Source organism: Caretta caretta, chromosome 2 (assembly GCF_965140235.1).
Source record: "Caretta caretta isolate rCarCar2 chromosome 2, rCarCar1.hap1, whole genome shotgun sequence".
NCBI lineage: Eukaryota > Metazoa > Chordata > Testudines > Cheloniidae > Caretta > Caretta caretta.
Window position 1 is genome coordinate 6,328,262 of NC_134207.1, and position 15,059 is coordinate 6,343,320.

At 51.2% G+C, this 15,059-nt stretch overlaps 1 long non-coding RNA gene across 3 annotated transcripts in view; it reads right to left on the minus strand.

Annotated features, from left to right (window-relative positions):
• The window catches only part of LOC142070926 (uncharacterized), a 158,424-nt gene that overhangs the window by 111,696 nt on the left and 31,669 nt on the right, over positions 1-15,059 (minus strand). The window lies entirely within an intron of this gene.

Consider the following 15,059-nt stretch of genomic DNA (forward strand, 5'->3'; position numbering starts at 1 on the left):
GCTACCTGTTTCCTCATCTGTGGCTAACCCTGGGACATTAACATCTGGGGATAAGAGGGCTGCTGCCAGAGAGACTGAGTGACTGGAAGGCAGAGTGAGTGGGTTCTCCTACTATCCCCAGCAAAGACTAGTAAACCCATTGGAGCAAAGGAGTCAGATTCTATGGGGCCTGGGGTTACTGACCTTTCACTAGGGTCACTTAGACTGCAGGTCTATCAGACTGCATTGCCCCAGAAGAGGAGAGATTATGAACAGCTTGGGCAGAGAGCAGGAGTCATAAGAAGATGCCAGCCAGCGCAGGGCCAAATGACTCTTGGAGGGGTGCAGGAAAGGACAGAGTTGCCACAACACCATGCACAGCCATGAGAGGGCGCTGACTGGCAAAGGCACCCCCGGGCAGCACCATACTGGGGATCTTTGGGCATAGCTCCTGACCCTCTGCTGGGGGTAGCACAAGGTAACGGGCTCCGATCACAGTTGTAGGAGGCTCAGCATTGCCCTGCACCTTGTGCCATCATTTATACCCATGGCCCTACCAAATTCATGGCCCATTTTCATAAATTTCATGGTCATAGCATTTTTAAAATGTTGTATTTCACGGTTTCCGATATTTAAATCTTAAATTTCACTGTGTTGTAGCAAAGCGTGAATATGGATTTAAAAATGGCAAAATATAAACATGTAAAGCCTATGATGACCCTCCCCCAAAAGTGACAACCCCCCCCAATACCATGCCCCCTCACTTCTGCGCTGCTGCTGGTCGCATTGCTGCCTTCAGAGCTGGGTGCTCAGCCAGCAGCCACCGCTCCCCGGTTGCCCAGCTCTGAAGGCAGTGAAGAAGTAAGGGTGGCAATACTTTGACCCCCTTTTGGGTCAGGACCCCCAGTTTGAGAAATGCTGCTATAGGATAAAAGTACACAAAAGACCAGATTTTATGGGGGGGAGACCAGATTCCACGGTTTGTGACGTGTTTTTCACGGCTGTGAATTTCGTAGGGTCCTATTTATACCGGTCCGAGATAGGGCTAAAACACGACCAGATGGGAACAGTTATGCCATTTTGCACCCATGTTGCCTTGGTGCAAATGCCTGCACAAGGATGTGGATGAATTGGGTACAAGTCTCCCGCTTAAAGGGATGGCGTGCTACCCTCCATAAATGGTATCAGACGCTGTGAGTGGTTGAGAAAGGAAACATTAAGCCAGTTGGCAGAGAAACACACGCAAGGAGAAATGACATGCTGTAGCTAAATGAGAGATTTCAAAGGCTGGATCCCTCTGCAGTTTGATCTTTAAAATATTAAAACACGCCAGCTGCCAGCTGAAAGGGCTTTATAATGAGATTATGAAGAAGATGGGAATGCAACATCAATGCCAATTAAATGGACTAAACCAGGTTCCTTCCTAGTGAACGTGGAACCTGGACTTTATCCCATCAAAGAGAAGACAGAGAAACCCAGCCTATGTCGACAGATGAATTATCCCCAGGCTGATTTAAGTTCTTAGTCTTTGAGGGCTCTTGAAATATTTTATTCCAAACTGACAATCGGACAAAGCACAGCTCTTTCATTCCTCATAAAAAGAGGTGGCGGATAGCTCAGGTTTTGGCAAAGGGTTATGTCGTCTTTTACTAGATCATTGGGAGAGCCCAGTGGGTAACGGAGTTTTCTGTTCATTGGCAATTTTGAAAAGTCAAAGCAAAAAATCATTTCAGGTGAGACCAAATGTGATTTTTTTAAAAAAAATATTTTGCCAATTGAAAAGTTTGCAGGGGGGAGAGTCATATTTGGCTGGAATGAAATATTTTGTTTTAACAATATCAAAATGTGCTTCCATTTTTGAATGTTTAAAAACCCAAGAAGAAAAGGAGGACTTGTAGCACCTTAGAGACTAACAAATTTATTTGAGCATCAGCTTTCATGAGCTACAGCTCACTTCAAGGAATGCATCCGATGTAGCTCACGAAAGCTTATGCTCAGATACATTTGTTAGTCTCTAAGGTGCCACAAGTCCTCCTGTTCTTTTTGCGGATACAGACTAACACGGCTGCTACTCTGAAAACCCGAGGACATTTCTGAAACTAAAAGTTGTTTGAGATGAAAACATGGAGGTGTTCTTTTGGATTTTTCTTCCCCCAACCGAACAAAGGGACAATATCAACATGTTGGTGTTGCCAAATCTGTGTTTCTCACCGGGGGGGGGAAGCTTCAGCTGAAAAAATTTCCCGAGCTCTAATCATTGGCTCCAATCCGGCCTCATCGTGGCTGTAGTAGGTCATTGCCATCTGGTGTGTGTCTTGTCCTTCCCACGGCACACGGCACAGCTTGGTGTTCCGGGAGAGCTGTTAGAACTGTACGTGTGCAGACAGTTAATATAAAGAGTGCCATCTACCTTTAGCAATAGCAGCATTGTTCAGAAGTTAGTAGCTTTTAGGGTGACCAGACAGAAAATGTGAAAAATCGGGATGGGGTGGGGGGGAATAGGTGCCTATATAAGACAAGCCTCAAATATTAGGACTGTCCCTATAAAATCGGGTCACCCTAGTACAGTGGTCACCAACCGGTAGATCGCAATCGACTGGTAAATTGTGGAGCCTCTGCTGGTCAATCTCAGTCTCCGGCTGCTAAAAATCCTGGTGGCGCAGGGGGGCTAAGGCAGGCTCCCTGCCTGCCTTGGCCCTGCGCCGCTCCAGTAAGTGGCCAGCAGCACGTCTCTGCGGCCACTGGTGGGAGGGGGCGGGGGGGTCTCTGTGCCTTTCTCCTGCCTGCAGGTACAACCCTTTGCCTGGGAACAGGGAACTGTGGCCAATGGGAGCTGCGGGGGTGGTGCCTGCAGGGAGGGAAAGGGTGCGGAGCCACGTGCCGCACTCTAAGGGCCACAGGGGCGTGCTGGCCACTTCTGGGAGTGGTGCGGGACTGGGGCAGGCAGGGAGCCTGCCTTAGCACCGCTGCACTGCCGACCAAGGTAAGCACCGCCTGGCGGGAGCCTGCACCCTTCACCTCTTCCCACACCCCAACCCCCTGCCCCAGCCCTGAGCCTCCTCCTGGACCCAGCACCCTGAACACCCTCTTGCACCCCAACCCCTTGTCCCCTCCCAGAGCTCCTGCACTTCAACCCCTTGCCCCATGCCTGAGCCCCCTCCCAGAGCCTCCACCCCGAGCTACCTCCTGCGCCGCAACCCCTTGCCCCAGCCCTGGGCCCCCTCCCAGAGCCCGCACCCCAATCCTCCTGCACCCCACCTCCTTGCCCCAGCCCGGAGCCCCCTTATGCACTCAAACTCCCTCTCAGCATGAACCCCTCACCCCCTCCTGCATCCCAATCCCCTGCCCCAGGCTCAGCCTGGAGCCCATTCCCACAGTCCAAACCCCTCGGCCCCAGCCCATAGACCACAGTTCCTCCAGCACCCCAACCCCCTGCCCCAGCCCGGTGAAAGTGAGTGAGGGTGGAGGAGAGCAAGTGACGGAGGGAGGGGTGATGGAGTGAGTGGGTCGGGGTCTCGGGGAAAGACCAGGGCCTCGGGGAAGGGAAGAGGTAGATTGTGGGTTGCACTTAAATTCAAAAAGTGATCGTGTGCTTAAAAAGGTTGGAGACCACTGCCCTAGTAGCTTCGATAAAGTTATTGCTGTTATGTGCTGCTTGTGGCGGCCTGAATCCAGCTCTTAACACTTGGTGCGATTGCTGACAACCTGAGCAGAGAGGCTGGGAACTACATAGGCCATGGAGACCAAACTCCCCCTCATGACGGTACTGTAAAGAAACACAGGACATCAGTATAGTTCTGACACCTTTCCTACGCACCAACTTTGTTCCAAAATGTCAAAGAAAACAGATACACAAGCTCTTTTTCTAGGTCTCTTGAATTTTTCTGTCTCATTATACTGAGTGGGCCTCTCGTTTACTTGGGAAACTGTTTTAGTGATTCTCTCCATTGTGCTGCGGCTCTTTTCTTTTCTTTTCTTTTCTTTTCTTTTCTCAAGTTGATCTCCTTAAGAACACTGAACTCCTGCTTCAGGAAAGCTACTCAAGCTTTTATAAAGGTTGCCCAGCAGAAGAGTTGCTTGTCGCCCCATCCTTCAGACACCGATGTGAACGGATTATCAACAGTGGACTGCTCAAGAAACTATACAAGCTATGATTTGCCTCCAAAACATGCAACAGATGCATAGTGAAAATCTTAGGTTCTGGTAGATAGGGAATTACGTTGGCAGACCAGATCTTTCACAGCAATTAAAAATGTTAAAGAAAGAATATATTTATGAACAGCTCCAGATGCAGTTTCTTTAATAAAGGTACTGTATTCTACGATCCTCTAATGAAACTTAGTAGAGTAGTCAGACAGTCCTTTCCCAAATCCAGAACATCCCAGAATATCTTGCTGCCTTGCTAAACCCACAATGCCCCATACGTTCCCATGGTAAGTATAATATTGGTATTTTGTCTCTTTACCCAGCTCCAGATGGTCAAAAATAGGATTCAGCTTTAGACTTCGAAGCCTATGCATGGCCTCATTTTCAAAAGAGTGGGTCCCACCAAAATTCCTAAATATGGATTTAGGAGCTTTCCCTTAAGCACGCATTTCTGAAGAATGAGGGCAAACAACCGTGCAAAGGGTAGGAAGAGAACAAAATGTCTGCGGAGAGAGCATGAATAAAAGCTGCAGAGGGGTGAGTATTTGTGTGACAGAAAAACAATCTAATGGAAGAAAAACCCCGGCAGCCTGTCATTTGGTATAAGCAACGCACATGTCCCTTGCCAGACTGGCTTGAGTGAGCTTCTCAGAGAGGTAGGCCCGGAGGTGCTAAAATATTTTTCCTAAACAAACCATCTTTGGGGGTGGAGAAATGGAGTTAGGTTGGAAGGGTAAAACCATGGGCGGCGGGTGAAGCTTCCCCTGGGGGAGGCTAGCTCCCCGTCCTGCCTTTTCCACTCGCGGCCCCGCCGACCGTCCACAGCTGCTCTGCCCCAGGCTCCGCCCCGGCTCGGTCCCGTCCCCGCTCAGCCCCCTCGCCGTCACTCCCCACGTCCCTCCTCTCCTCCACCCCTCAGCCCTGCGAGGCCCCCACCACCGGCTGTGTCCCTCCCCTCCTCCAACTCCCACGAGGCCCCCCCACCCACCATGTGCCTCCTCTCCTCCACCCCCTGCCCCCACGAGGCTCCCCCGCCCATCATGACCCTCCTCTTCCAACCCCCTCCTCCCCCCCAACCCCCTCGCAGGGACATGGCGAGCCGTGGGGACCTCTGGGAAGGGGGGGGTGTAGTGGAGGAGAGGAGGGACTCACGGAAGAGGCAGAGCAGGGACGGGAAGGGGCAGAGCGCAGGCCAGGCCACCACGGCCCAGGTGTCTGGGGTGGCGGCGTCTGGGCCAGGGGAGGCTTAGCCTCCCCTGGCCTATTATACCCAGCGTCTATGGGTAAAACATTCCCAAACTCTGCCTCGTGCTGCAATCCCCCCCAAATGCCAGGTCTGTACAAAGCTGCAGACATTCAAGGAGATGCCAAAAAGTCAACCAGTGGAAAATGATGAACTAAAGAAGAGGAATACAATAGTACTGACAGAATCCACAGGGATAGGTGTCAAGCTGTCTGGAGTGGATCATGAATGTGTGTCCTGACCTCAGGACAGACTCTTATAACCCAGGGCACAAATCCCAAATGGGTTGTGAGTTCTGCACTTAGATTTCACCAACCAAGCACCAAGTGTGAACTCCTCAGGCACTATATCAGCCTTAATATGGAGTCACAGACAGTCCCCGTGGATACTCCGATCTACCTTGCCACCCAGGCTAGCCTGCCTTTGTGATAGATGTTCCCTTACACCAAAATTCACAACAATATTCAGGTTATGCCCTGTCCCAAAGGACCAGTCGCTTACCCCAGGTCAGTTGTATCTCGGATCTCTCACCAAGGACAACGCCAGTAGCCAATCTTATAATAAACTAACTGAAGACTTATTAACTAAGAAAAAGAAATGAGAGTTATTTACGAATTTAAAGCAGGTAAACACACACACAGCTTTGTCCACTAGAATCAAGTGGTCAGCATGGCTCTCCTGTGTCGTGTGAATGAGTCTTAGGTTCCAAAAGGTGATAGAAGCTGCTGTAATATGCAAGTTCTGTTGGTGTGTCTAAATAAATAGCACTGCAATTAGACACCCACGGTTGGCCCGTGCCAGCTGACTTGGGCTCGCGGGGCTGTTTCATTGCTGGGTAGACCTCTGGGTTCAGCCTGCGACCCGAGCTCTGGGACCCTTCCACCTCTCAGGGTCCTAAACCCAGGCTCGGAAGTCCACACTGCAATGAAAGAGCCCCACAGCCGGAGCCCCACATGCTTGAGTCAGCTGGCATGGGACAGCCACGGGTTATTAATTGCAGTGTAGACCTACCCAATAAGTCCTTTAGTGCTAACTCAAGCTAAGCAACTTGGGGATCCCTTGCTTTTATGCTTAGAAACGTTGCCCTCCCCAAATTTCAAGCAGCGTAGTGATACAGCTCCTTCTGGTCAGGGATTTTCATTCCCTTCCCCCAGAGATCAAACTGATGAGACAAGTGTTTGCACCTGTCTCCTCTTCATGGGTGTGGTGGGGCGGGGGAGGAAATCAGTGAAATCTTTGTCCTTTGATCTTTCACAATGACTCATTTGGTTTCAATGGGCCTTCAAGACCAGCACTTACGTTAATTAATGCGTCTTTCCTGTTTGGCGCATTACACAGTTACAAAAGAGCTTTAAAATGCAAATGCTCCGCATAACTTATACCGTGAGCTACAGAAGTTGGAAGTGAGATCAATGCAGGCAAGATCCTCCAAGCATTTCATCAGATCTAAACACTGAACATATTCTGATCAACTTAACACCTATTTGAACAATGCTAACGCACAGGGGAACCAGGATGGTTTCCAGCTGTGCATTTGTCACTGTTCCATGAGGCCTAAGGGCCTTAGCATGAACTGCCACCTGGTCTGGCAGCATCACAATAGGGTTCAGGATTAAAGAATAACGAGGATAATTGCTTGGACACTAACAGTAGCTCGATGTATAAATGGATTCTGTTGCTTTACAATGGTGATTCATGCTGTCATGCACAGGGATACACCAGCTGTCAGATTTGATGCAGGGAAGAAATTTTCCTTCCACTGCAGATTGGCAGGGATTTTTGGGGGGCTGCTGGGGTAGCAGGGAGACCTTCTTCTGAAGCACTTAGTAAAGGTTGTCCACTAGGCTCAAGTGGGCAGGACGGGTCGTGTGATTGAAGGTTGCGCAAAACACTTTGGGTGGTTTTGGTTTCATCACACCATCCTCTACTTCTATGTTCCTAAAGAAAACCTAACTGAGCTGCATGATTGTTTTTCTTTCAAGTACCGGGACAGGCTCCAGCTGCCCAGCAGGAAAGAGCCAGAAAGAAAAGAACAACAAAGGAAGACAGTGAAGATGTTTCAGTGAGATAATTTTAGCTGCTCTAAACGGCACAGGTAATGTGCAAGCATATTGGAGAGAAAAGGGGAGAGGGAAGAAAAAGGGAACAAAGTCTGCGCTGCGCACCTAATGCCCCAAATATGGAGAAAAAGAGGCATTTCGTCAAGGTTTGAAGCAGATTGAGAGCTGGTGTGGGCAGGGGTAGCTCTGCTGACTGTCGAGGGAGTTTCACCCTCTTGAATCAAGTCTGAATGTGACCCCTGGCCACATCCTGTTCAGAATCCTGCACTGTGACAGGCTCCAGCTCACTGCGCTGTAGCTCAGTCCAACATCTGGTACCATGGCACACCCTGGCACCCTGAGCCGTGGCATGCCCCAGCGTTCTGCACCTTGGGATGCCCCAGCAGCCAAAGCCATGGTGTGCGCCAACATTCTGCACCTCGGCATGTCCTTGCCTCCTGCACCTTGGCACAACCCGGTACCCTGAATCACGGCACGCTGCAGCATCCTGCATCGTAGCATGCCCCAGCTCTGTGCCATGCCCCAGCACTCGGCCCCCCTGCCACCCCGCCTAGGCAGCTTTGGGGAGGAGGCTTTGGTGCCACTGGGGGAAGGGAAACAAATCCAGAGCTGGTGTGTGTGTGTTTGTTCAGAGAGGGGGCAGTGGATGGTGGTTTCCTGATAAATAGAGGTTGCAAGAAAGGGAGAGACGGCCTGATCTCCAGGGGAGCTCCAGTCCGTCTCTCCAGAGCTCGCAATCTCGTGCCACACGCAACACTGGCATCTGGACAATGAATGTCGCACCAGAGTCTCTGTCAGTCCCTGGTTGGGTTAGCCCTCCTCCCACGCCACAGGGCACCCGGCACCAGCAGGTCTCGCAGCGCTGCATGAACTGCCCCTAGCCCCAGTGAGTGCCACACTCCAGCAAAGACAATGAGCCTGATCCAGAGTCCGCTGGCGTCCATGGGAATCGTTCTATAGACTCCAGTGGGATTTGGATCAGACCCAGTGTCCCCAGGCAGGCTGGGGCAGGATGTGGCTGAATTCTCAAAGTGGTTCACTGGAGACGTACAGTGTGCGGGGGAAGGGAGGCGAAACAACCAGAATGCCATACCTGTTAACCCTGGGCACACAGGGCCTTGGTCATCTCTGTGCTATACGCTGACAGTATTCGCACGGCAGTGCCCCACATGGGCAAGGCACTTTATGGGTGTGTCTACACTGCAGCGTAAACCTGGGTCTGTGGCACCCGGACTTGCTGACTTGGTGTTTCCAAGCCAGCACTTCAGCGTCCACACTGCATTGCAATTGATGGACCCAGCTCTCACGGCCATGCTAACACGGCCATGCTGTGCAACGCAGCCCTTCTGCCTTGGGGCTGCGGCTTGAGCTGCGTCCACACTGCAAAATGACAGGGCCTGGACCTGAGTCGCAGCAGGACTTGGGCTCTGACCCATCCGCCCATTCCCAGCCTCTGGCAAACAGAGGCTAGGGACACCATCCCTGTCCATCCTGGCTAATAGCCATTGATGGACCTATCCTCCATGCATTTAGCTAGTTCTTTTTTGAACCCTGTTATCGTCTTAAGATGCTGTGTAGACATGATCCTGCAAACCCTTCCTCACGTGAGTTATTCCTGATGTCAGTGGGGCTGCTCTATTCTCTAAGGAAGGGCTGCCCACAGTGCCAAGATCCCCATCCTCAAGAGCTGACGAATTTACAGCCCTGATCCTGGCAGGCGCCGGCAGGGCGCTCGGTGTCTTCTGCCCCTGGTGATTTGCTAGGGGAGGGGGATGCTCAGCACCTGGCTGGCTGGGGCTCTGAGCTGCAGAACAAGAGGCAGAGCATGGGGAAGCGACGCGGCCCAGACAGCAGCGGGTTCAGGCTGGGCATGGGGCTGGTATGTTTTCCCCTCGGGGTACGTAACGACCGTGGCTTGCTGTTAGGATGCCAGCCAGAGAGCAGAGCCGGGGGGGAAGGGGGCTCAGAATCTCCCCCTCTCGTGCGGTTGCCCTATCACTCTCCGTTCAATTCGAGGAGACTTTCTGGGCATGCCGGCTGTTGCCAAGCCTGACAGAGACCGGCCAGCTGTCTGTCGGGGCAGGGGGGGCATGGCCCTCCCAGGCTAGGGGCTCTGGTCCCCAGGTCTGTTTCTCAGCAGTGTCCAGCGGGAGGTGGCTACGCAGCATCTCAGCCCCCTCTCCCCATTGCTCTGAGGCATTCCTCCTCTCCCCTATGACTGTCTCAGGGTGTCTCACTGCTTTCCAGAGCAGGGGAAGTGTGTGTGTGTGTGTGGGGGGGGGGGTTGCACGGAACGACAGCACCATGTTCAGGAATCTGGGAGTCAAGGAGATTGCTCTCTCTCCACCTGTCACACATGCTCAGCCCACACGTCTATCCCTCCCACGCCTCACCCCCCGCCACACTTTCCCTGTCATCCTCTCACTCCCCCTCCTGCCTCTGAATCTCTCCCCACCCCGGCTTTGAGCCTCGCTAAAGCAGGAAGCAGGAGCAGACCAGACCAGCTTTGTTCTCCAGGGTGTTCCACGCAGGTGCTGGGGAAAACTTGACAGAAAAAAGGGAGGTGGGGCGGGAAATCCAGATATCCTCCCCCCGAGGCGCCTTTGCTTCGTAAGGTCAGTGGCGACACAGGCTATTCTGGGTGACATGGAGGAAGACACCCGTGATGAGCGAAAGAGCTTTGCCGAAGACCTGATGCCTCTGGACTTATCTGGGGCCCGGTAGCGCTGAGATCAGGGCCCCGCAGGTGCCGTACGGACCCATAGCTGTCCACACCTGCCCCAAGCAGCCAACAGGCAAAGGGAAGTCTGGTTATCCCCACTTCCCAGATGAAGCCCAGAGAGAGCCAATGATCTGCTCGGGGTCACCCAGGGAAGTTGGGGTGCAGCGGGGACCTGCCCCCGGGCTGAATCATTCTCTCTTACCTACAAGTCTATTGTGCGGAAGAGAGCGGCTCACCCCCCCCACCCCCCCACATGCGCAGCCCCTGACGCGGGCATTTCCTCAGAGCAGGGCTCTCCCTCAGCCCCTGGCAGGGTTCAGGAGCGAGCTGTTGAATTGACTGGCATTGTTTCAACTTTGGGAGCTGGATTGTGAAGGCTGGCCCTCACTGGCCATGGTGCAGCGCTCCACTACCCCAGTGGGACCAGCAGGAGGTGCTGTGCTTCAGGGAGGCATAATCCCCTTTGAAAGTGTTGTAGCAGGCAATGGAGGAGGAGGTGGGGGAAGCTTGCTTCCCCTCCTCCCCTTGCACACTCATATTCACAATCTGGCCCTTGGTGAATTTAGTGCTGGTGAAAGGAGTTTTGCAGCTTTGGGTCAGGATCGAGCCCTGTCAGCCACGCCTAAGGACTAGCCGCCAGGCAGATTAATGAGCTCAGCTGGCTTGCAGTAGGACCCCCTGCTTGGCTGAAGTGAGGCTCCTATGCCTGCCTTTTTCCTAGCCTTGCTGTTCCCCTGCTCTAGTCCGTTCCTGCCTGTTCCCTTCCTCGGTTCCTGACTCTTGGCTCTGACTTCTGGTTCCTGACTGCTGTGGCTCCAACCAGTAAGTCTGACCACCCACACCCCAGTCCTGACACACTGAAGACTAAAGGCCTTTGTAGCAGGGGCAGGGTGAATTTCCCACACACATAACCCCTGCCAAATATACATGGTCTTTAGTAATTATTTGTCATTATTAAATGTGTATCAGCCATTACCTGAGATGTTCCCAACCCTACGGGTGAGTGGGGAATCAGGACCCATACAGTCTCTGGTCTCTGCTGAGGCTGCCAGCTGTAATATTATTAAAAGCTACCACATGGCTCTGTTAAGAACATAAGAACAGCCATACTGGGTCAGACCAAAGGTCCATGCAGCCCAGTATCCTGTCTGCTGACAGTGGCCAGTGCCAAGTGCCCCAGAGGGAATGAACAGAACAGGTAATCATCAAGTGATCCATTCCTTGTCGCCCATTCCCAGCTTCTGGCAAACAGAGGCTAGGGACACCATCCCTGCCCATCCTGGCTAATAGCCATTGATGGACCTATCCTCCATGAATTTAGTTAGTTCTTTTTTTGAATCCTGTTATAGTCTTGGCCTTCACAACATCCTCTGGCAAGGAGTTCCACAGGTTGACTGTGCATTGTGTGAAAAAATAATTCCTTTTGCTTGTTTTAAACCTGCTGTCTATTAATTTCATTTGGTGACCCCTAGTTCTTGTGTTATGAGAAAAAGCAAATAACACTTCCTTTTTTACTTTCGCCACACCAGTCATGATTTTATAGACCTCTATCATATCCCCCCTTAGCTGTCTCTTTTCCAAGCTGAAAAGAGTTACCGGTGGTTTTACAAGTTTAACTGAACGTGTAGGCTGTTAGATCTTGGAGACATGCTTTGCTGTTAATTGAGATGCAGTTTTTTTTAAAAACTGACCATACCACTGGAAGTTTGTTCTCCCTGCCTGTGAGTCTCTCTGACTGATTCAATTATGAGGCACAGAGCTGCTGCCTGTATGGTATACACACACAAGAGAAACATCACAGGGTGTCACAACAGTACACCAACCAAGAGGTCCAGTTATGGCCACCTCCAGTCTTGCAAAATTATAAGACAGATCTGCAAAATCAGGTAATTACAAGTCAAGAGGGTTTTTAATTGCATTTTTTCCACCTTCCAGAATTACCAGACTAGATCAGACCATAGTCCATCCACTTTGTACCCTGTCTCCAATAGAGGCCCGCGCCAGATGCTTCAGGAGATGGTGCCAGAACCCCACAGTAGGCAGATGTGGGAGAAGCTCCTGCCCACATTAGAACTCAACCTCACCTATCAGTCTCCTTACCCACAGCTGTCACTGCCTTCCTCATTCTCTTGGCTCCTTCCTCCTCCTAAAGAGGCGAACAGGCTGGCTAACCTAGTGAGGAGGGCTTTAAACTAGCTTCACCGGGGAAGGAGACCCAAAGCCCTGAGGTAAGTGGGGACCAGGGATACCGGGAGGAAGCATGAGCAGGAGAATGCGAGAGGGGAGGGCTCCTGCCTCATACTAAGAAAGCAGGACAAACAGCGAGTGATCTCAAGCGCCTACACACAAATGCAAGAAGCCTGGGAAAAAAGCAGGGAGAACTGGAAGTCCTGGCACAGTCAAGGAATTACGATGTGATTGGAATAACAGCGTCTTGGTGGGATAACTCACATGACTGGAGTACTATCATGGATGGATATAAGCTGTTCAGGAAGGACAGAAAGGGCAGAAAAGGTGGGGGAGTTCCACTGTATGTAAGGGAGCAGTATGATGGCCCAGAGCTCGGGTATGAAATTGCAGAAAAACCTGAGAGTCTCTGGATTGAGTTTAGAAGCGTGAGCAACAAGGGTGATGTCATGGTGGGAGTCTGCTATAGACCACCGGACCAGGGGGATGAGGTGGACAAGGCTTTTTTCCGGCAACTAACCGAAGTTACTAGATTGCAGGCCCTGGTTCTCATGGGAGACTTCAATCACCCTGATATCTGCTGGGAGAGCAATACAGCGGTGCACAGGCAATCCAGGAAGTTTTTGGAAAGTGTAGGGGACAATTTCCTAGTGCAAGTGCTGGAGGAACCAACTAGGGGCAGAGCTCTTCTTGACCTGCTGCTCACAAACCGGGAAGAATTAGTAGGGGAAGCAAAAGTGGATGGGAACCTGGGAGGCAGTGACCATGAGATGGTCGAGTTCAGGATCCTGACACAGGGAAGAAAGGAGAGCAGCAGAATACAGACCCTGAACTTCAGAAAAGCAGACTTTGACTCCCTCAGGGAACTGATGGGCAGGATGCCCTGGGAGAATAACATGACGGGGAAAGGAGTCCAGGAGAGCTGGCTGTATTTTAAAGAATCCTTACTGAGGTTACAGGGACAAACCATCCCGTTGTGTAGAAAGAATAGTAAATATGGCAGGCGACCAGCTTGGCTTAACAGTGAAATCCTTGCTGATCTTGAACACAAAAAAGAAGCTTACAAGAAGTAGAAAATTGGACAAATGATCAGGGAAGAGTATAAAAATATTGCTCGGGGATGCAGGAGTGAAATCAGGAAGGCCAAATCACACCTGGAGTTGCAGCTAGCAAGAGATGTTAAGAGTAACAAGAAGGGTTTCTTCAGGTATGTTAGCAACAAAAAGAAAGTAAAGGAAAGTGTGGGTCCCTTACTGAATAAAGGAGGCAACCTAGTGACAGAGGATGTGGAAAGAGCTAATGTACTCAATGCTTTTTTTTTGCCTCTGTCTTCATGAACTAGGTCAGCTCCCAGACTACTGCACTGGGAAGCACAGCATGGGGAGGAGGTGACCAGCGCTCTGTGGAGAAAGAAGTGGTTAGGGACTATTTAGAAAAGCTGGACATGCACAAGTCCATGGGGCTGGATGGGTTGCATCCAAGAGTGCTAAAGGAGTTGGCGGATGTGATTGCAGAACCATTGGCCATTATCTTTGAAAACTCATGGCGAGCGGGGGAGGTCCCGGACGACTGGAAAAAGGCTAATGTAGTGCCCATCTTTAAAAAAGGGAAGAAGGAGGATCCGGGGAACTACAGGCCATTCAGCCTCACCTCAGTCCCTGGAAAAATCGTGGATCAGGTCCTCAAGGAATCAATTCTGAAGCACTTAGAGGAGAGGAAAGTGAGCAGGAACAGTCAGCATGGATTCACCAAGGGCAAGTCATGCCTGACTAATCTAATTGCTTTCTATGACGAGATAACTGGCTCTGTGGATGAGGGGAAACCAGTGGATGTGTTGTTCCTTGACTTTAGCAAAGCTTTTGACACGATCTCCCACAGTATTCTTGCCAGCAAGTTAAAGAAGTATGAACTGGATGAATGGACTATAAGGTGGATAGAAAGCTGGCTAGGTCGTTGGGCTCAACGGGTAGTGATCAATGGCTCCATATCTAGTTGGCAGCCGGTATGAAGTGGAGTGCCCCAAGGGTCGGTCCTGGGGCTGGTTTTGTTCAATATCTTCATTAATGATCTGGAGGATGGCTTGGACTGCACCCTCAGCAAGTTTGCAGATGACACTAAGCTGGGAGGAGAGGTAGATACACTGGAGGGTAGGGATAGGATACACAGTGACCTAGACAAATTGGAGGATTGGGCCAAAAGAAATCTGATGAGGTTCAACAAGGACAAGTGCGGAGTCCTGCACTTAGGACGGAAGAATCCCATGCACCGCTACAGACTAGAGACAGAATGGCTAGGCAGCAGTTCTGCAGAAAAGGACCGAGGGGTTACAGTGGATGAGAAGCTGGATATGAGTCAACAGTGTGCCCTTGTTGCCAAAAAGGCCAATGGCATTTTGGGATGTATAAGTAGGGGCATTGCCAGCAGATCGAGGGACGTGATCGTTCCGCTCTATTCGACATTGGTGAGGCCTCATCTGGAGTACTGTGTCCAGTTTTGGGCCCCACTCTACAAGAAGGATGTGGAAAAATTGGAAAGTGTCCAGCAGAGGGCAACAAAAATGATTAGGGGACTGGAACACATGACTTATGAGGAGAGGCTGAGGGAACTGGGATTGTTTAGTCTGCGGAAGAGAAGAATGAGGGGGGATTTGATAGCTGCTTTCAACTACCTGAAAGGGGGTTCCAAAGAGGATGGCTCTAGACTGTTCTCAGTGGTAGAAGAG